This window comes from Rutidosis leptorrhynchoides, chromosome 7 (assembly GCF_046630445.1).
Source record: "Rutidosis leptorrhynchoides isolate AG116_Rl617_1_P2 chromosome 7, CSIRO_AGI_Rlap_v1, whole genome shotgun sequence".
Classification (NCBI taxonomy): domain Eukaryota; kingdom Viridiplantae; phylum Streptophyta; class Magnoliopsida; order Asterales; family Asteraceae; genus Rutidosis; species Rutidosis leptorrhynchoides.
Window position 1 is genome coordinate 294,205,343 of NC_092339.1, and position 23,877 is coordinate 294,229,219.

The 23,877-nt window shown below is 32.1% G+C and overlaps 1 non-coding gene across 1 annotated transcript; it reads right to left on the reverse strand.

The window, feature by feature from the left end:
• Positions 1 to 23,728: 23,728 nt before the first annotated feature.
• TRNAA-AGC (transfer RNA alanine (anticodon AGC)) lies at positions 23,729 to 23,801 on the reverse strand. The gene has a single exon. It is a non-coding gene; the product is annotated as a tRNA-Ala (tRNA).
• Between the last annotated feature and the right edge of the window lie 76 nt (positions 23,802 to 23,877).

Genomic DNA, 23,877 nt, shown 5'->3' on the forward strand with positions numbered 1-23,877 from the left:
GAATTGATTCATCGTGTAGATCCATCTTTCTTTCAAATGTATTACAGTAAACCGGGTAAAACTGATTAGTATCGTCCAAAGCAAAAGTACCTGCAATAATCTTGTACAAAAATATGTGATATATGTTTTAAATTGAATAACTTGGTACATTCTTCCCACACTTAGCTTTTATTTATGTTTTTCTTTGCCTTTTTCTCCTCTATTCCATTCTTAAATGAATTCTAACATTTTGGTTGTTTCTCAATTTATGTCCTTTCCGAGGTAACGATAATTTCGGCATTAACACCTAGTTTTCATCGTTCATAAATATGTATAAACATGATTTTGACTTCATTTAATTGAAAATTTTTCAAATTTTCACAAAATTTGGCAAATAAACCAAGTATAAACCCGAGAGAATTTATAACCCTTCCCCACACTTGAGATCATGCAATGCCCTCATTTGCATGAAATCAGACTATAATTATAAATTCATGAGGGTGATTAGTGTAGAAAAGTGATTAAAAATACCGAATTTGTAATTACAAAGCTCGTTGAATGATTGATGGCGCCTCATCGTTCATTCCTTCATTTGTTATATCACATTTGTTGTTTTGTGTCTTGTCGTCAAAATTAGTACCTTTTGCTGAACTTAATGACAGTCTTTGAAAGTGCGCTGTTTTACCCTATTTTGTACATAACATAGAACACAAACATATATATACATATTTTTGAAGTTTGGTATATAACCCCACGTTCAAAAATGTATAAAATCTAAAATCTTTTTAGCATACTTTAGATCAATAAAATTAAAAATAATGATAACAAAATTTGTCGCCCCGTCCTCGGGTAAAGCAATTTCGGCTCTATGACCTAGTCTTCAACTTACGACGAATTTTATAAATCATTTTTTTTTTCAACTTAATGAAATAAAGTAAATTTTGTTTTTAAAAACACACAAAACTTAGATTTAAAAAGCATATTAATTTCATATAAAACCTACAAAGCAAAAATTCAGAATGGAGGGAAAAAACTAGTTCTTTAGTGTCTGCTAGCGGAAAAGACCAATCGGATTCCATTCTCGGAACTACACGAGAACAGAACAACTAACTCTAGATAACATTTTCTTAGAACATTTGAATCTCCCCACACTTAGGTAGCTGTGGTGTCGAAATTGTGATTAACTTCATCGTCAATTTCTTTTGGTCCATAATCAACTTGCCTATCTGTGACTTTTTCTTTAAGCCATTGACTAGCTTCTCCAGTAATATCCACAATTTCAACTAGTTTCGCCTTTTCTTTAGGTGACAGATTGGATACTAACCGGTTACATAACTTAAAGTTCCCCTTACTTCTAGCATCGATAGCCCGTTTAAAAAGTTTCTTCATTGAACTGTTAATAACGGGGTCATTTAATTTCGTATCAACAACGGGGTTCTTTATTATCAAGTCATCATTAGGTGTTACTTCATTTTCCCCACAGTTAGGCGTTTTATTATTGTTAAGCACTGCCGTTGGAGTTGGTAAAATAACATGGTTCTTACCAATCGTTTTTTCTGGTTCAACGGTCTTGGTTGGTGGAGATTTAGACTTTCGAATCATAAAGGTGATCGATTTTTCACCACTACTAAGTGTCATTCTACCGTTTCTTACATCAAAGAACGCCCCGGTGAACGCAAAGAATGGTCGACCTAAAATTAGAGGAATGTTTGGGTCCTCTTCTATGTCAATGACAATGAATTCGACTAGAAAGGTTAAATTACCTACTTGAATGGGTAGGTTGTCAGCAATTCCAACTGGGTGCTTAATGGTTTGATCAAAGAGTCGAACACTCATATCCGTTGGACTTAACTCACCTACTCCCAATCTCTTATATAATGAAAGAGACATAACACTCACACTTGCACCTAAATCTGCTAGTGCATCATACATGACACAATCACTAAGTAGACAAGGAACAATAAATTCACCCGGATCACCTACCCTAGGTGGAGGTTTTGGTGGAACTGTCTTCACCGGGTTTATATTTACGGCTTTTGTTTCTTGCACTTTCTTATTCTTTTTCTTCTTCTTCTTTCCAGAGGTATCACAATCTTTATTACCTATCACTTGCTCATACTCAACTCCTTTTCTTGGAAACGGGATGGGTGGTTTGTATGGTGCCACCACTGGCTTTACATACTCGGGTGGTGGTGGTGTAACTTCTTCATTGTTACTCTCATCTAAAACCTTCCCATCTTCTGGTGCTGGTTTTTCAGAATTCGTTGAAACCATATTAACATTCTCATTCCGAGGATTTACTTCAGTATTACTCGGTAGCTTTCCTTGTTCCCTCTCACTCATCATGCTAGCAAGAGTACCTACGTGTTTTTCAAGATTCAAAATGGAAGCTTGTTGAGTTCTTAATGACTGATCAAACCTCTCGTTCGTTTGGGTTTGAGATGTAATAAATTGTGTTTGAGATTCCATTAGCTTTGCCATCATTTCTTCTAGATTTGGCTTTTTCTCTTCGGTTTGTTGTGATGGTTTATACAAGCTAGGTCTTTGTTGATTGAAAGTGTTGTTTTGAGTTGGTTGGTTATTCGGACCTTGCTGGTTATACGAGTTGTTGTTTGGTCCATTTGGATTGTAAAGAATGTTTTGATTTCGATTGAAGTTTAGCTTTGGCGGTTGATAATTATTTTGATAATTATTTCCCGGCCTTTGGTTCATATAGGAAACATTCTCTCGTTGTTCCATCGTTGGTTCAATGTGACAATCTTTCGTTAAGTGTGGTCCACCGCATTGCTCACAACTGATTCGTATTGCGTGAATATCTTTATTCATCTTTTCCATTCGTCTTTCGAAAGCACCTATTTTTGCTGAAACGGAATCAAAGTCATGGCTAGAATCGGCTCTAGCCGCTTTAGATGAACGAACAATATCTTTTTTTTGGTGCCACTCATGCGAGTGGGAGGCTGTGTTATCAATAATTTTGTAAGCTTCAGTTGCGGTTTTCTTCATAATGGAACCACCAGCTGTTATGTCGATGTCTTTTCGTGTAGCAACGATGACACCTTGGTAGAATATTTGTACTATTTGGTAAGTGTCTAAACCGTGTTGAGGACATCCTCTCAACATCCTTCCGAATCTTGTCCACGCCTCATATAGAGTTTCGTTTGGCTTTTGCGCGAACGTAACAATTTCTCCTTGAAGTCTCACGGCTTTGGATGCCGGAAAGAATTGTTTAAGAAATTTTTCAACTAAAACATCCCATGTGTCAATCGCCCCTTCAGGTAACGATTCTAACCAATCTTTGGCTTCTCCCTTTAAAGTCCAGGGAAACAACATGAGATAGATCTGTTCATCCTCCACTTCTCGGATTTTGAATAGTGTACAGATCCTATTAAAGGTACGTAGATGTTCATTTGGATCTTCCTTCGGCGCACCACTAAATTGACACTGATTAGTCACCATGTGTAGAATTTGTCCTTTGATTTCATAATCTGGCGCATTAATGTCTGGATGAGTAATTGCGTGTCCTTGGCCAGTGCGTTTAGCTCTCATTCGGTCTTCCATACTTAAAGGTTCCAGATTTTCCATAATTGAATTTGTTGAATCGGAATCACTAGATGATTCTGATTTAATGGTTCGTTCCTCAACAATCTCTGTTTGAATGATTGGTGGTTCCGGGGGAAAGTTTAGTGGATCAGGGTCTCGGAATTGTCCCTGGGTATTCTCCGGATTCTCAATTGTGAGGTCGGGTTCAAAAAATGTATTATCGGAAATTTGAACTGAAGTACTTGGTCGACTGGATGACGATTCTAAAGAAAAATCAACGGCGGTTATATTTGCTAAATGTCTTGATCGAGTTACAGGTGGTGAACGTACAAAAGGTGGTGAACGTCTTGCTTGGTGCATTCACTGAATATCCTATTAGTTTTTAAAAAGGAAAGAAAAATTATATAAGTTATCCAATCAATAGACTTTTCTGATTTTGCCCACGTTTCGAATAGCCAAAAGATGCAGCAGAGGGGCAGGATTCGTTTGGTCTCAATATAATTGAGGACTGTTTGGCTCCAATAACCCGGTCCACGTACAAATCCAACTATTACTACGAACCAGAAAATTTTGATGCCTATCAATTTAACCACTTAAAATAAATTTTCGTAATTTTAAGAAATTTAGAGAAGAAGTAGAAAAAAATTCTAAGTCCTAAAAACTAGAATGGCGAGAAATAAGAGAGAAAAAGAGTGCGCGTCGAAAAGTGTCGAAAAATGAAAAAGGCGAAGAGTGGTTTGTAAGACTTAAAAACACGCGAATAATCCAACCTTATAACTATTACTATATTAAAATTAAAACTATAAATGGAGATCACTAATTGGAATTGTAATTGATACATAGGTAAAAGGCGTCGAAAAAATAAAAATAAGAAAGTAGTACGAAAAATGGCGTCGCAAAATTCTAAAGCACCTAAAACTTAGTCTAAGGAATAAGCACTTAAGGGATTTTACGGCAAAGCCTAAAAATTCTAGAAGTAAAAATAACTATGGCAAAACTAAACTTAATACTAAAAGTTGCGAATATAGTCTAAAAATCTAAAGGTAATAAAACTAAAAAAACATTTTTTTTATAGACAAAATCTAAAAATATATTTTTTTTTTATAATTTTTTTTTTTTTAGGTTTTTTTTTTTTTTTAGGTTTTTTTTTTTTTTACGTTTTTTTTTTTTTACGTTTTTTTTTTTTTTTTTTTACTTCTTTTTTTTTTTTTTTACGCTTTTTTTTTTTTTTAAGAAAAACGATAGTGGGAACAAAGATAGTGGTTTTTTTTTTTTTTTTTTTTTTTAAAAAAAACTAGTACAACAAAAGAGGGACAAAGCGTGTCATTTTTTTTTTTTTTTTTTACAAATATAAATTAAAAATATAGTGTTTCGCCGAGTTCCCCGGCAGCGGCGCCAAAAACTTGATGTTGTAGCGTGAGGGTACGAAATAGTATTATTTTTAATACAAAATACTACAAAATATGACACAAGTTTTATTAATTTACGGATGAGATATACCTAAACCTTGCTACAACACTATAGGCAGTGTACCTAATCGTAGAGTAGTGTAGTTTTTAGTAAGTCTGGTTCGTTCCACAGGGAGCTGGTGATACTTACTATATTTTTAACAACTATATTTATACAAAATATATATAATTATATAAGTAGTAATATTATTATAAAAAGGGGGGTTTTACCGTTTAATGACCGGTTTGTCGATTTTATATTTTAAGCGCAAAGATAAATGACGATAATTAAAGTGCGTAAAATAATGACAATAAATAAAATGACAGTAAATAAAATTGCGAGTAATAAAATGACAGTAAATAAAGATACGATGAGAAATACAATAAAAGAATTATGCTTATTTAAACTTCCGTAATCATGATGTTTGACGTGTTGATTTTAATTTATTACCATGGGTTAATTGTCCTTTGTCCTGGTTTATTTGATACGTCTATCTGGTTTTTGTCCATAATAGTCCATCGGTCATAAATATAAAGTGCGAGTATCCTCGTCAAATTACCCTTATACCCGAAGTCAAATATTCCAACTGATTAAGGATTTAAACTGTGACGCAGTTATCACTTCTGTCAACAATTACACCAGTTATCACTGTATGTAATCCACCCCTGTTTTAATTAGTTTATGAATATTAATTCATCCACTTGATCAGAATGAATAATCAATTACCCAACCCAATTGATTAATTAAATGATTATAACAGATTCCATATGAACGTCACTAAATAGGACAACCATAATCATTATTAATTATTAGGTTAATTAATTTGAAGATAGGTTCGACAGACTCCAATGAGTTGTCACTCAATTAGACAATACCCCCCATCTATTAATAGTCAATAGTCCAATTTCCACAAGTGTCGGTCTTTTGCCCAAACCTTAATTATGGTACAAAGTTCAATAACCCCGTCTTAATATTTTAGCCTAACATCACGATTACTTCGGCTCAAATAAGCATAATAATAACTTAGTTACGAGACATTAATTTAAAAAGGAAGAACATAACTTACAATGATTATTTATAGCGTAGCGTTACACGGACAGAGTTTCGACTTACACACTCAAACGATCTCTATCATAAATCTTATTATTATCATAATTTAAACTTAAAATTAAGATTATTGTTATATCTTATTACATTAACATTATGATAGAGATATAGAATATAGATATTGATAATTGATATTGATAATAGATAGATGGATCGAAAAAAGAATAGAAAAAATGATCGAAAAAGTCTCCCTTACATTGATCGTAAATCATCGCTTTTATAAGCAAAATATGAAATTGAATTTTCATTTACGACCCCTGAACTATGCTCAATTAACAACTTTTTATTATTTAATATTATTCTTATTATAAATTATTTAAATATTATATTTTATTCTTGTGCATAGTTGACTCGTAATTTTTACACCGTTGCGTCGAGCGCTGAAAGTTGGTTCATGCCTCGGTTCCGGATTTTCGAACGCCCTTTCGTACAATTTTATATCGTGTACTTTGCGTTTTGTAACTTGTACTCTTGTCATTTTTAGACGTTCCTCATCAATAATTTGAACCTTTTTGATTGTATCAAAATAAACGAATATTACTCGAAAATGGAACAATTGCAACTAAAATCTTGTCTTTCTTGGGGGATTTTGCTATGAAATATATGTTCCTTTTTAGCCTTATCATTATTCGCCAACCGTTTCAACTTACTATCGGTGTCACACCGGTGTTCCTTACTATCTACCACTTCTTGTTACTACCATCACTACTCTAGGTGAGTATCGTCATCACTATTTATCACTACAGTTGCGTACTATTCGTTATCATGATTCGTTACACTTCTCGTACCGGAATACATTATTGTTTGACTTGAACCGCATTGACGTGAACAATCATTTGTACACTTCCCTCGGGAAACGCATCTACAGAGTTGCACTATTTCTTTCGATTAATACGAGTCACGTTAGAGATGCCATTACACTCTATTCATTTTAAATCTTCATGATTACACGAATTTGAATCTATGGAGTGATGTGGGAATGGAGGTATGAGTTAGCGTAATATAACGACACTCGATCAACGTGGTTATATTATGGTAAGTCATACCAAAGTTCTAATGACTCGTGATGGTGATTGGACTCGATCAACCTAATCACCACCATGTGCCATGTACATGACTTCATTTTTCTTGTTTGAACATCCGAAAACTCCGAGAATACTGATAACAACCATACCCGGTACACATCTTCGATTATTGTCGAACCATATTTATGCTTCCAAATGAATGGCAAATTCTTTCAACATCAGACGTATGTTACACGTGTATACTATCTCGTTTTCGCACAGTTTTATCGACGAACTACAACATGCTTGATATGCTCACATCGAGGCGGAAACTTCTCTCGCATTACACTCGTACTTCCGTATAAGGAAATCCTTATTCTAAATTCTCAATGGAGGGAGAGACTCTTCACGTTATACTAGTATTCACCACGAGGGTGAATAGTCTAAACGAACATTTTCGAAAATCGATAAATCTTCCGCGGCGCGAAATTCTTGAGAAACAGAAACTTGTTCCAACAAACGTTTTCAAGTCCTAACAAACTTGTTCAAATATACCTTAAAGAAATGTACCTCGTTTCGGATCGAGATCCTGGTTTCACTTCTGGATTTCGGGGTGCCTTACAAAAAGCCTCGGGACCACGTTTAAACATGAGTACAACACATCAACCACAAACCGACGGACCAAACAAACATACGATTCAAACCTTGGGAACCATAATACGAATTTATGTTATCAACTTCAAATTTACTTGAGAAAAGTCCTTGCCTTTAACCGAATTCTCTTACAACGATAGTTATCACACGAGTATTGACACCACACCTTTCGAAAACTCATATAGCCGCAATTGTCGTTTTCTTAATCGTTGAGCCGAAGTAGGTGACAAGCAAACCACCGAACCCGAACTCATTCATGAAACAACCGAGAAATTGTTCAAATCCAAAAAGACTCAAAACGACCGTAGTCGCCAAAGGAGCTATGCCGATGTTAGACGTAAACCTCTCGAATTCCAAATGGGTGACCGTGCAATGTTAAAAGTCGCACCTTGAAAAGGTGCAATCCGTTTCGGGAAACGTAGAAAGCTAAATCCACGATATTTTAATCCTTTTACAATCTTGAGGCGTTTTAGACCCGTTGCTAGCCGTTTAGATTTTCCGACCCATTTGAGTCTCCGTTCATCCTACATTCTATGTATCAAACTTAAAGACGTGTCTTGCGAAACATGAACTTGTTATTCCTTTCGATGAACTTACTATCGATGATAAACTCCGCTTCCTAGGAGAACCGGTTGAAACTATGAATCGTGAAACCAAACTTTAAAACAACGTAAAATCCCGACTGTCGAAGTTCGTGGAAATGCCCAAGGAAGTACCCTCATTTATTCGTAGAATTGGCAACGCAAGATTTCAAGGAAGAAACGACGACTACTACTTCCAACTAAATTTCGTGACGAAATTTCTTTTAAGGTGTAGGTAATGTAACATCCCGCATTTTTTCGTTAAATTATTTTAACGCCCGTCTTTTTTTTTTTTTAGATAATATCTTCCATTATCTAAATTCGTAACTTTCGTTAACTAATGTTCTTAATATTTCCGATATTTGATTTTAACATCTCACGTTTACTCTAGCGTTTTAAAATATTCGTTCGGTTAATTTACGCACCCGCTTTCAAACTCGAGGGACCGAAGTTGCCAAGGGGCCAAACTAGTTGACTAGGTCAACTAGTCAAGGTCAACTAGTCAACCCCATCCCAGCCATTCATTCATACTTTCACCTCCTCGTCTCCTTTTTCCTCTCTAACTCAAGAATACACTTTTTAACATCTTCAAAGAATCATCATCCAAATCCATTCAAGCAAGCAAACATCAAAACAAATTACATATTCGTGATCCTCTCTTCATCCTCTACATTTTGGTACCAATTTCATCTCGTTTGGGTAACATTTCTAAAACTCTAGATTTATCTAATTCGTGTTTTTGACTTGAAATGGTGTTAGTTAGTGTCTATGGCTCGTGTCTAGCATGAATATATGAATTATTTGCTCGATCTTGTTGTTTTGCATAAACTAGCATGAACTTGAAATGGGTGTGCTTAATCCTGAGTTTTGGATGATTAAATGTTGTTTAAATGCTAAAGTTCATGTATTAAATGTGTTACTAGCATCATTAGCTTCCATTTGATGTGTAGGCTGATTTGAAAAGCATCACTAACATGATTATTGATTTTGTGATTCTTGGTTAGGTTTTGATAGCTTTTAAAATGAACTTTTGATGCTTTGAATGCCATGAAATGTTATTAGTAAGTGTTTAGTTGTATTGTATGTTTAATTACCTTCGAAACGGCCTATCGTATGTGTAGATTGGATTCCCGAGTCAAGAAATGCATATTATGAACTGAAACTTTGATTTTGAACGTTTAACGATCATTCGACGAGGTTTTTGTTTTTGTAAATGATGTTTTTGTTTGATGAAATGTGTTTAGTTGTATTCCTCGTCAAAATACCTTTCCAACGATATAAGATACGTGTTTTGAATGTTTACGGTTCATAAGTTATGGTTGTTTGAAGTTGGATTCGTCTAAGTGTTAAACTGCCCCAGAATTGCTGAACCATACACAGATGCGGCGCATCTGCCTTGGATGCGGCGCATCTGAGGCAGACTGCCCAAAAATGTCCGTTTTCGTTTAATTCTAGCTATGCTATGCACCCCCGATTGACATGAAACTTGGCCAACATGCTCATATATGATTTCTAAGCTTAGGAAAATAGTTCGGGACTCGACCCGAACGTGTTGACTTTTTCGTTGACTTTGACCAAGTTTGACTTTTAGTCAAACTTAACTAAACACTTATGCAATCGTTCTAACGTACCTTTATACTTGATTCTTGCATGAAACTTGACAACGTGATTCACATGCTATACTATTCGAGTCATAACGAGCTATAGGACTAATTGAACACATTTCGCCCGACCTTGTGTCGTAACCGGTAATTGATACAACTTACTTGTTTAGGTCAAGGTTAAACAACTTTCATGCACACGTTTACTTTGTGAAGTACCTTTATACTCGTGCACTCGAGGTGAGATTATAGTCCCACCTTTTCAACAACTTTTATCTCTTTTAAATCGTGGGCTGAGAAACATATACCTGGTTACATCTTGTACTACTTACTTTTATGTTTTGAACACAAGTTCGATGAAACAAACATTCCACAGCGAGTTTGAACAAAAATCCTCAATTCGATTATCATTAGTTACACTTGCCGGGTGTAAGCGAGAACTTATGTTGTATGGACATACGGGTTTGACAAACCCTCATTCGGACGGTTCGCTACCGTTATTTCGGATGGAATGTATTTTCGAGAAACAGTGTATGTTATAACACTATTGTGATGGGGTTCTATGGAAGGAAAGTTAAGCCTTGATAATTGGGTGCTCGCGAACTTATTTTGGAATGCAAACTATTTGGATGATCAATTTTATGAAAATACAAAATCTTTTGGTTCAAAAACTTACGTTTTCAAATACACCTATGATTTCACCAACGTTTTTCGTTGACAGTTTTCTATATGTTTCTCAGGTTCATACTTGGCTACTTGATACATGCTTCCGCACACTTTGATTACTTGCTTGGAGTCAAGCATACATGCATACGCTAGCGATAGCACTTTTGGATTCAAACTTAGACATATTGTTTACATACTTACGCTATTTATAGCAACCGTGATTTTAAACTAATTATGTCGCAAGTTATTTCATTTATACTTTATACTTTTGTAAACTTAAACTTGTTGTCGAACCGTTTGGTAGACTAAACTTTGTAAGTCTTGTACGTTTCAAATGAATGCGACATAATTTTGGTCAAACACGTCTCATATAGGAACTATGACCACGCAACGGGACCTAAGTTAATGACGCCGTCAATGACGATTTTGCCGGGTCGTTACAATATACCCCATTTCTATTCCATTTTTTACACAACAATCTTTATTTTCTCTCATTTTTTATACAATCTATTCTTAAAATTTATATAATTATGGCATCGTTTAATTTTGGAGTTTCCGATTCCGATTCGGAGGATCTTCAAATTATTCAACTTACCAATGATTTAGTCGAGCATATATGGAATCTTTCGGCTTCATTTCGATCTATGAATTACTGTTTCTTTATGTAATCTTTATTATTAATATTTTTTAGTTTATCGGTATTTTTTACTTTTTTACTTTTTTATTTGTAGTTTGTATTTTTTTTATTATAATTTAATGAATATTATATTATTATATTATTAGTTTTATTAAATAATATGTTAAAAATATATAAGAAAATGTAAAAAAAACAAAAACTGGTGGACTATACTGAAAACTGAAACTAAAAATTGACATTTGTGGTTAAAAAAGGTCAGAAACTGACACTGCATAATCACATGCAGTTTGCACTTTTTAGGCATTGCATAAACTGCCTGTGATATCACATGCATGGTTAGGAATGGTCTAATATTATATAAGATTATTATGACGGAGGAAGTAAATCAAATAAAGTTCAATAAGAGATAATTAAATTATGGAAAAGTTAAACATTCTCACCAACAAAGTCTTTTAAAGAAATTCATAAATTTATAAGAATAAACAAAAAGAAGTTTCTTAAAAAATAGCTTTGAAGTTATCTTTAAGATTGAAAGATATGTTTAAATGACTTGTAACTGTTAGTAACTACTTTAATTACTTATTATTAATCATCTTTAAGTTTTTTTGCAACCAATTATACATAAAGTTATGAATAGAGAGTTACGCTAATAAAAACATATTTTAAAACCACTTGTTACGCGTCTATGTATGGGCGGTGGGCGTTCGAGGTGGACCTCCAAAATGTGACGACCCGGAAATTTCAGACCAAATTTAAACTTTAATCTTTATATGTTTCCGACACGATAAGCAGAATTTGTAATGTTGAATCTCAAAAAGTTTGGAACTACATTCATGTAATCAATTACCCTTTGACCGTGTTCGACGATTCACGAACAATTATGTGTATATAGATATGTATATATAATATATAATATTAACTGAAAACATTAACAAAGTATTAGATATATGATACTTTACATGAACGTATTTATTTCGATATATTTATCGACAAAATTAAGAGATAATATCAAATGATTGAATTATCAGATACATTATGATATGATTACGGGCCAATGTTATGAGGTCCACTGTGATTTAAGAAATCTATTCTTTTTGACAATATTCAGAAAATGGTAAAGTGATCTATAAGTAAGAACGTGGAGTGTAAATAACTTAGATGTTGGATATCGACAAGTTAAGTAACTCGACATTTTTCATTAAGATGATTTCATACGTTTATTAAACCTTTGGACTTTATCCCATGCTTCACCAACAGACTGTAATTTAAAAACTTGAAACCTATTATGAATATATATAATTCTACTTTTCTAAAATATTTTATGATATAACGATTTAAATTAATATTAAATATATTTATACCCGTATTATACGTACATAGTTTTATACTTTTACTATACTTTAACTTTACCTTTACTTTACTTTTACTTTACTTTAACTTTAATAATTCACTTTAATAATTTATACTTTAATAATTCACTTTAATAATTCACTTTAATAATTCATACTTTAATAATTCACTTTAATAATTCATACTTTAATAATTCATACTTTAATAATTCACTTTAATAATTCATACTTTAATAATTCATACTTTAATAATTCACTTTAATAATTCATACTTTAATAATTCACTTTAATAATTCAAAAATCTATTATAAATAGAATTCAATAGGTTTCATTATTTCATAGAAACTTAAAAATATATTTCTCTAAACTCTCTCAATCGAATTACATATATATATATTTACTTAGTATTATTTTAAGATATTATTAGTATACATAAAATACTACGACGGAGTTATATTCAGACGATTTCAAAATAAGTTTTCAAACGTGATAGAGCTAAGGAAAATATGGGTCATAGCTATGGAGGTTATGGGTATTGTTCGAGGGTATTGCTCGTGAGGTCAACCTAACGTTTATCATTTTCGTTGCGTCTACGTACTTTCCTGCAATATTGAATCTCAATATTGATACGTGAGCACTCATAACTTAACTTTTATATATCAATAGTGTATCCCTGACTAGTGCTCGAGTATATAGGATTATGCATGCTTGTACATTCGATATTGTCCTTAGATAGGTTTGTTGAATCCTGAATTAGATACATATGCTACTGAGATAGGGTATATGATATGCATGTCATTGGAAAGCTAGCGAAAAATTAAGAATTTTTCATTTAGATATCGAATGGTTTCGATGAACGGATTTGAAGTTATAGTCAACTGAATTTTAGTATTATTGTTAAAATGATTATTATTACTATCGTCGTTATTATTAGAAATATCATTGTTATTATAAAATATCATTATTACTATTATGTTAGTATTATCATTTTATCATAATAACATTTTTAGTAAATATAAATATTGTTATTTTTTTATAGAATAATAATAATTATTATTACAAAATAATACAACTTTTACTTATTATTATTATGATCAATATTATTTTATCAAATAAATAGGGGATACAAAGATATTTTTCATCACGCGTAATATAATTACATTAATAATACTTACCGCTATAGTTTTAAGATATTAAGTGAACTTTATAAATTTTACTACTTAAGATATATAAAAGTATATTTTATCATATATAAACGTTAATATAAATTTTTATTAATAAATGACTTTTATTATTATAAAATCTAATAAATATATTTAAATATATAAAACGACTATAGTTAAGTTATATAATAAACACGTATAAATTTTAGAAGTCATTTTGGGTCAAGTTGACTTTTGTTGACTTTTGCATATTAGTCTCGAGCATTAGGATTGTGGTACACTATGACTTGACCAAAAATTGTTAGACAAATATTGACCAACATATAAATATATATAATTAATATAGGTTCGTGAATCCGAGGCCAACCTTGCACTTGTTAAATGACGTTATATGTATTTTTACTACGAAATACAGTATGGTGAGTTTCATTTGCTCCCTTTTTATATATATTTTTGGGCTGAGAATACATGCGCTGATTTATAAATGTTTTACGAAATAGGCACAAGTACTAAAACTAATTCTATGTGGGTTTAAACCAGAAATATACCCTTAGCTTGGTAACATTAAACTACTTGTCTATGTACGGTAGGCGCGAATCCTAAAGATAGATCTATTGGGTCTGACAAATCCCATCCTGACTATGGGATGCTTTAGTACTTCGAAGTTATTTTAAACACACCTGATCTGGTGTACTTCAGAGGGTAAAACATGAACGTTAAAGCTTGTTACCGGGTGCCTACAACTTATAGAATACTTTTATACACTTGCGAGTGTACGGATATTTATAGAAACTGAAATCTTGTGGTCTATTACTATTACAGAAATGATGGATTATGATAAACTAATGAACTCACCAACCTTTTGGTTGACACTTTAAAGCATGTTTATTCTCAGGTATTAAAGAATTCTTCCGCTGTGCATTAACTCATTTTAAGGATATTACTTGGAGTCATTCAAGACATACTTTGAAAGACGTTGCATTCGAGTCGTTGAGTTCATCAAGATTAATATTAAGTCAATTATAGTTAGATGTAATATGAAATGGTATGCATGCCGTCAATTTTTGATGTAAAGAAAGTTTGTCTTTTAAAAACGAATGCAATGTTTGTAAAACGTATCATATAGAGGTCAAATACCTCGCGATGTAATCAACTATTGTGAATCGTTTATAATGTATATGAACGGGTCCTTTCAGTTGGTATCAGAGCGGTGGTCTTAGCGAACCAGGTCTGCATTAGTGTGTCTAACTGATAGTCGTTAGGATGCATTAGTGAGTCTGGACTTCGACCGTGTCTGCATGTCAAAAGTTTTGCTCATCATTTTTGTCGGAAATTACCTGCTTATTATTCTTAGTCTAGACACATCTTATTGCATTGATTGCATGAATAGTGTATAGACAAAATTCATATCTTAGCGTATCTGCTAATTCATATCTTAGCATACCTGTTACTGTAAACTTTGCCTGACATATTCCGTAAATTCCTCCGTAATCTACGAAACCTTTTGCTCTATATAATTAGAATACCACCCGATAGCCGGAAAATCATTTCATATCGAAAAATTCTTTATTCAATCGTACGAAATAGAATTCGTCATTAGTTCAAGTCCCTCGGATTCCGAAATGGAATCCCACTCAAGTTTCGAAAGCAGTGTGACCGGAATGGATCAACCAATTAGTCATCATCTATTCTGGATGAATTGGGAATGGGTTCGTAGCCTCCTTAATCATTGGAGACAAGAAGAAGGTGATCCCTTCCATCCACCACATTGCCCTCTTGGCGAAGAACCTGAAGCACTTACCGGCGAACCTATCCGAAACACTATTTTCTCTCTTATTTCTAGAGTATCTCGTCACGATTACATACTACACCAAATTCTAGATTTTATTTATCCGCTCGTCCGAACCGACAATCACCCCGGTGTAATAGAAGAAGTCAACGAGCTTCACGCTCGGGTAGTGACTTTGGAGAATATGGTGCAAAGGTTACAAACACCAGCAGCAGCACCAGCAGCATAAACAGTACCACCATCAGCAACACCAACAGTACCATCACTACCACCAACAACAACATCCACATCCCACACCACAACATCACAATCTGTATCTCAAACATCAACGTCATACGCCCTGTAAATATTCAGGAATATCAACAACAACAAACGATGAAGTATTAATTCATAAACTTCATTGAAGAGATATCTCTGCGGCAGTTATGTAATCTCCAAAATCTTAGAGATTATTTAATTCTGACCGTAAATCGGATGAGTGAACGGAGATAATAGAGTAGAAACTTTGATCGAAAATGGTGTACGATTTACAAGCTAGAATTGTTTTACCAACAGCATCAACAGGACCGTAGCATCATCAACATAGTCAGTGCCGTCAGTATCGTCAGAATCAATAGCACCTGTAACATCAAAAACTCTGTCAGTTCAAGAATCATTGTGGACATCATTACGAATCAGCAACAAATATATTGTATCAACGAGTTATGAAGTATTAACTCATTTCCAATTGAAAGATTTATATGTATATTTTATATGTATAAATTTTTAAACCATAATAAATCTACCCGTACTAAGCTATTATGTGTGAATCTTAACTACTCAGTTAATTCATATTACAAATATGCAATGATGTACGTCCTTCGTCCGCAACTTAACCATCGTTAATTACAATCTCTGTCTCAATTCAATAAAAATCCAATTCATAATAAATCAAGTGTATTATTCGAATATATGTTTGATTTTACACTTTCATCATCGATGTACTCGAAACTTTTCAAATAACATCATTCGTACCTTGCGAAGTTCACAAGAATTTCACGAAAACCAACAAATAACAAAGTAATGATTCATAATTTCAATATTATTGAAGAAATACTTATGCAATTTATAAAGTTTTAGGGATTACTCAATTCTAGTTCCAACCATAAAACAAATGAGTTTAATTTAATATTAACTCATTAAATCTGTATTACATCTAAAGAAAATATACACATATATTTTCATAAAGACTGTAATAAACTTCTTTTGTACAAAATATTAATTGTGAAAATTTTTTTAACGGGTAGGTAATACCCGAGAGATATATAAATTCACAATTAATATATTACATTTTTCGAAACTGATTCAGCAATCATCAACTATACTCCCTACTTTCACAACAATATCCATTCTTTCATATAAATCAAAACAATCATACTCATTCAAATTCAATTACATATTCTAATTTTGAAATCGCATAATTCAATTTGAAATATAACCAGTATCATGACTCTTAGATTCCTATATCTTTCAAAGCTATACTTTGACTTCAAAACTGTGTTAGAACATCATATGTATTAACGATTACAATATGTGCTCAAACCTTTCGAAATTCCTGAAGACACTTCAACTAAGGAACAATCGAGATGATGATCCAACCACATGTTACCCACAGTTATACACCTGAAAAACTCTCAAAACTCAAGTCATAGTTCGACACGTATCCGTGTTAGACCCTTTGGCATTTACTAGCTAAAATAACTTTTCAATTCCGTTTCAAAATAGACAGTTTTGTCACAGCTCCAGCAAGTCAACTTCGACTTCTCAATCAAAACAGTCTTATTATAACCTCGATAGATACGTTGCTCTTTCGCCAACGTTACCGGGGAATCGTTTATATTCACCACATTAGCAATAAATTTACCAACAACTTCACTGATCTTTGACTTTCCAAAAAAAAAATCATTATAATTATCGAAACCCTATCATATACTCATTCATACCTTATAACAAGAATTGCCATACCAATTATTGAGAATCAGCAATTGGTATTTTGAAACCTCGCAGCATGTCTACATCAACAATTACATATACACACAACGTCTACCTCCAAGACTTACATTCTTTGAATGAGAAATTTCTGAAAAACACCCTAAACTGCGAACCAGTTCTCGAAATTTTGAAAAATGCTGATGAAGCAGCAAAAACTGTAAACGACCTTAACAGTAAAAAGTTGGATGATAAAGGATCGTATATTGGCAAAGCTCAGAAAAAGAGAAACTTTGGAACTGGAAAACGGATTGAGCAAAGTATGAAGGAGGCTGTGGACAAATCACAAAGGCTGAACCTGCCTTCAAAGAATCCAAATGATTCAGTACTTGCTGAAGTCATTAACGAATACCTTGCTCCTGACTCTAAACCCCTGCGGACAATATCCTTCATCATCCTCTGATATTAGACATTCTAAGATATCATCGTATCTTTCATTATAAATATCATCCATACTTCTGAAGATATTTTTATAATTATTCTTATCTGAAATCATTTACCTCTTCGCGCTATCTGTATTATATCATAAAAGAAACTATTTTAGTTTCTAAATTCTGAAACATTCGAGTTTAAAATAGGAATATTCTTGAAGAAGTGTTGGGAGCTGAAGCATGAGTTCGTATAATATAATGACACTTGATCAACGTGATTATATTACAGTAATTCATGCTGAGTTTCTAAATGGAACATGATGATTCACAGATCATAACGTCATCATGTGTTATGTTACACGACTCTTGTATTCTCTTTGATCTCTAAATATCAAGAAAATATTTCTTGATGATTCGGCATTTTCCGAGGTATTCTGGTAATTTGAAAAGTCAAGATCGTGCCATTACAATTTCCTTCCTAGAACATTAACTATGTTCATTCCGAAATTTATATCTGCGAATTCTGGACCATTACAAGCGGTGCTTAATCGCAAGAAGAAGAAACGAAAGGACAAAGCTCCGAACTAGAAATGGGAGTATAAATCATAGCAAATAGAAGAGAGCATTAACTGTGGATGATAATGATCATAGAAGAAGCAAGGACTTTGAAATATAAGGGAAGATATAAAACCCAATAACAACCCAGAAATCACAAACCGTATATATCAATGCATATAGCAATATAAAGACACGGGAGAACTAAAAACACTATAAAACCAAAAGTATAGTAGAAGTAAATAGATTCTTCCTGAGGCAGATGAAAAAGAAGAGCGACAGATATGAAAGTGAGGAGTATATCAAGAATCAGCACTGGATGAAGCATATTGACAAATACTTTAAAATATGAGTTGAGAAGGTGTGAGTTGTAAGAAAACAAATGAGGTGGATTTATAGTGAAATATCCGACAGAGAAATCAAAATAGATTATCGCATTAATTCGAAGAGGATCATAATTTCCTTAATTGCCGAATAATCAAATCCAATATAGATTACAAAGATTTTCTTTTCGAAGATCAATAGTGAAGACGTCAAAAGATACGACGAATCACTATTATCTTATTTCATTCATTTACGATAACTTCACTCACACGCTTCGAGTAATCGAATTATTTTATCCATTCTTCTTGAACATGATAAAATTCTATAATCGTTATAATAACATTCTCATTGTTAGTCATGACGACCTCTATCAAATTTCGGGGACGAAATTTCTTTAACGGGTAGGTACTGTGACGACCCGGAAATTTCAGACCAAATTTAAACTTTAATCTTTATATGTTTCCGACACGATAAGCAGAATTTGTAATGTTGAATCTCAAAAAGTTTGGAACTACATTCATGTAATCAATTACCCTTTGACCGTGTTCGACGATTCACGAACAATTATGTGTATATAGATATGTATATATAATATATAATATTAACTGAAAACATTAACAAAGTATTAGATATATGATACTTTACATGAACGTATTTATTTCGATATATTTATCGACAAAATTAAGAGATAATATCAAATGATTGAATTATCAGATACATTATGATATGATTACGGGCCAATGTTATGAGGTCCACTGTGATTTAAGAAATCTATTCTTTTTGACAATATTCAGAAAATGGTAAAGTGATCTATAAGTAAGAACGTGGAGTGTAAATAACTTAGATGTTGGATATCGACAAGTTAAGTAACTCGACATTTTTCATTAAGATGATTTCATACGTTTATTAAACCTTTGGACTTTATCCCATGCTTCACCAACAGACTGTAATTTAAAAACTTGAAACCTATTATGAATATATATAATTCTACTTTTCTAAAATATTTTATGATATAACGATTTAAATTAATATTAAATATATTTATACCCGTATTATACGTACATAGTTTTATACTTTTACTATACTTTAACTTTACCTTTACTTTACTTTTACTTTACTTTAACTTTAATAATTCACTTTAATAATTTATACTTTAATAATTCACTTTAATAATTCACTTTAATAATTCATACTTTAATAATTCACTTTAATAATTCATACTTTAATAATTCATACTTTAATAATTCACTTTAATAATTCATACTTTAATAATTCATACTTTAATAATTCACTTTAATAATTCATACTTTAATAATTCACTTTAATAATTCAAAAATCTATTATAAATAGAATTCAATAGGTTTCATTATTTCATAGAAACTTAAAAATATATTTCTCTAAACTCTCTCAATCGAATTACATATATATATTTACTTAGTATTATTTTAAGATATTATTAGTATACATAAAATACTACGACGGAGTTATATTCAGACGATTTCAAAATAAGTTTTCAAACGTGATAGAGCTAAGGAAAATATGGGTCATAGCTATGGAGGTTATGGGTATTGTTCGAGGGTATTGCTCGTGAGGTCAACCTAACGTTTATCATTTTCGTTGCGTCTACGTACTTTCCTGCAATATTGAATCTCAATATTGATACGTGAGCACTCATAACTTAACTTTTATATATCAATAGTGTATCCCTGACTAGTGCTCGAGTATATAGGATTATGCATGCTTGTACATTCGATATTGTCCTTAGATAGGTTTGTTGAATCCTGAATTAGATACATATGCTACTGAGATAGGGTATATGATATGCATGTCATTGGAAAGCTAGCGAAAAATTAAGAATTTTTCATTTAGATATCGAATGGTTTCGATGAACGGATTTGAAGTTATAGTCAACTGAATTTTAGTATTATTGTTAAAATGATTATTATTACTATCGTCGTTATTATTAGAAATATCATTGTTATTATAAAATATCATTATTACTATTATGTTAGTATTATCATTTTATCATAATAACATTTTTAGTAAATATAAATATTGTTATTTTTTTATAGAATAATAATAATTATTATTACAAAATAATACAACTTTTACTTATTATTATTATGATCAATATTATTTTATCAAATAAATAGGGGATACAAAGATATTTTTCATCACGCGTAATATAATTACATTAATAATACTTACCGCTATAGTTTTAAGATATTAAGTGAACTTTATAAATTTTACTACTTAAGATATATAAAAGTATATTTTATCATATATAAACGTTAATATAAATTTTTATTAATAAATGACTTTTATTATTATAAAATCTAATAAATATATTTAAATATATAAAACGACTATAGTTAAGTTATATAATAAACACGTATAAATTTTAGAAGTCATTTTGGGTCAAGTTGACTTTTGTTGACTTTTGCATATTAGTCTCGAGCATTAGGATTGTGGTACACTATGACTTGACCAAAAATTGTTAGACAAATATTGACCAACATATAAATATATATAATTAATATAGGTTCGTGAATCCGAGGCCAACCTTGCACTTGTTAAATGACGTTATATGTATTTTTACTACGAAATACAGTATGGTGAGTTTCATTTGCTCCCTTTTTATATATATTTTTGGGCTGAGAATACATGCGCTGATTTATAAATGTTTTACGAAATAGGCACAAGTACTAAAACTAATTCTATGTGGGTTTAAACCAGAAATATACCCTTAGCTTGGTAACATTAAACTACTTGTCTATGTACGGTAGGCGCGAATCCTAAAGATAGATCTATTGGGTCTGACAAATCCCATCCTGACTATGGGATGCTTTAGTACTTCGAAGTTATTTTAAACACACCTGATCTGGTGTACTTCAGAGGGTAAAACATGAACGTTAAAGCTTGTTACCGGGTGCCTACAACTTATAGAATACTTTTATACACTTGCGAGTGTACGGATATTTATAGAAACTGAAATCTTGTGGTCTATTACTATTACAGAAATGATGGATTATGATAAACTAATGAACTCACCAACCTTTTGGTTGACACTTTAAAGCATGTTTATTCTCAGGTATTAAAGAATTCTTCCGCTGTGCATTAACTCATTTTAAGGATATTACTTGGAGTCATTCAAGACATACTTTGAAAGACGTTGCATTCGAGTCGTTGAGTTCATCAAGATTAATATTAAGTCAATTATAGTTAGATGTAATATGAAATGGTATGCATGCCGTCAATTTTTGATGTAAAGAAAGTTTGTCTTTTAAAAACGAATGCAATGTTTGTAAAACGTATCATATAGAGGTCAAATACCTCGCGATGTAATCAACTATTGTGAATCGTTTATAATGTATATGAACGGGTCCTTTCACAAAACACCCACAACGTCTGTTAAACAGGGTTGTAGGGGCATTGGGGGTGGTTCTAATGGACACAACAATAGCTTTGTAGTACATATGTCGCATTGTGATTGGCCTGTATGAATCTGGTACCGTTGAAGTGTTGAATTTAATGAAAGAGGACATAAACTATTAAATTAAAACGTAGGAGTACATTAAAGATGGCAACTAGGGATGGCAATCGATGTTCCATCAATGGACATTCACCCGATCCGATCCATTTATAATGGATATGGATGATGTAAATGGACGCTTAACGGATACAGATATGGATGATCAAAATTTTTCGTGGAGCGGATATGGATGACAATTTATCATCCATGGATATATCTATTATCACTCGAAATACATCTATATATACGTATATACGTACTAAAATATATATGCATATACATCTACATATCGATATACATATACATATAACCTATAAATTCTTAAATTATTAATGAAAGTAAGAGTTGTGATAGTCACAATTATTAAATTGTTGCTAACAATATTCAGAGTTACGTATTTAGATTAGTTTAAACGCATATTTACTTATATTATAACTTATTTTGTTCAATTGAATTCATAATCGGCGATAAAATTACAATCAAAACATGTGTAACAATTCAAAAACATAAAGATTTAATATTTACATTTGTTATAATCTATATTACATTGATAAAATCATCGTTAGATTAGCATTTCATTTGATATCCAACGGATATTCATTAACTCGCTTAATCCATCGGATATGGATATGGACGGATGAAATGAAATTAAATGGATATAGATATAGATATGTATGGGCAAAAGTTAAATGATGTGAATATGACATCATTCGATTCATATCTGATCTATCGTCATCTTTAATGGCAACAACCCTTTAAACCAATTCGAAAAAAATAATTTATTTTAATTTTTCATATAACATATCGGCTTATTATTGCAAAACATGATTAATCCGTACAACCATTAGTTTTTATTCGCATCAAATATGTTATATGATGTAAATGTAAATTTTAATGCACATTTGACCAAAGGATTTCTAGTCTTATCGAAGAGTCTCGTTAAATTTAATAAACAAAAAACAATGCACATTTGATATTATATAGATAAAAATTGTAGTGAATGTCGTCGCAATAACTGATTCTATTTTTTTAGAATGGGTATCGAATCCTCTCATTTGTCATCCACACACTCGTTAGGAAGAAATTTCAAACATTCATCGCGCAAAGCGTACCCGTAATGTTTTAAGTTAACTGCTTGATCCGCACAGAGTGAAGGATACCAGAGGCACAACTTCGGAGAAAACTCCCCATCCACCAAGATTTTTACCCGCACTTATTTAGATATAATGCATTTGAATGTCAATATTTTGGAAGCAAATTCTGAAGATTGATAGACTAAAGTTTATTGATTAAAAAAAAAAAAGTAAATCAGATATAATCACCCAATTAAAATCTCTTATTCAAACATACAAGAATGTCCATTTTCAATAGATATAATAATTCAATATTAAAAAACAAATGGAGATGCGGGGTATCGATCCCCGTACCTCTCGCATGCTAAGCGAGCGCTCTACCATCTGAGCTACATCCCCCAAGTTGAATTCCATTTCTAATCTGTATATTTATTAATACAAATATACACAAAGAAGCTCACTCTATCCACTCATA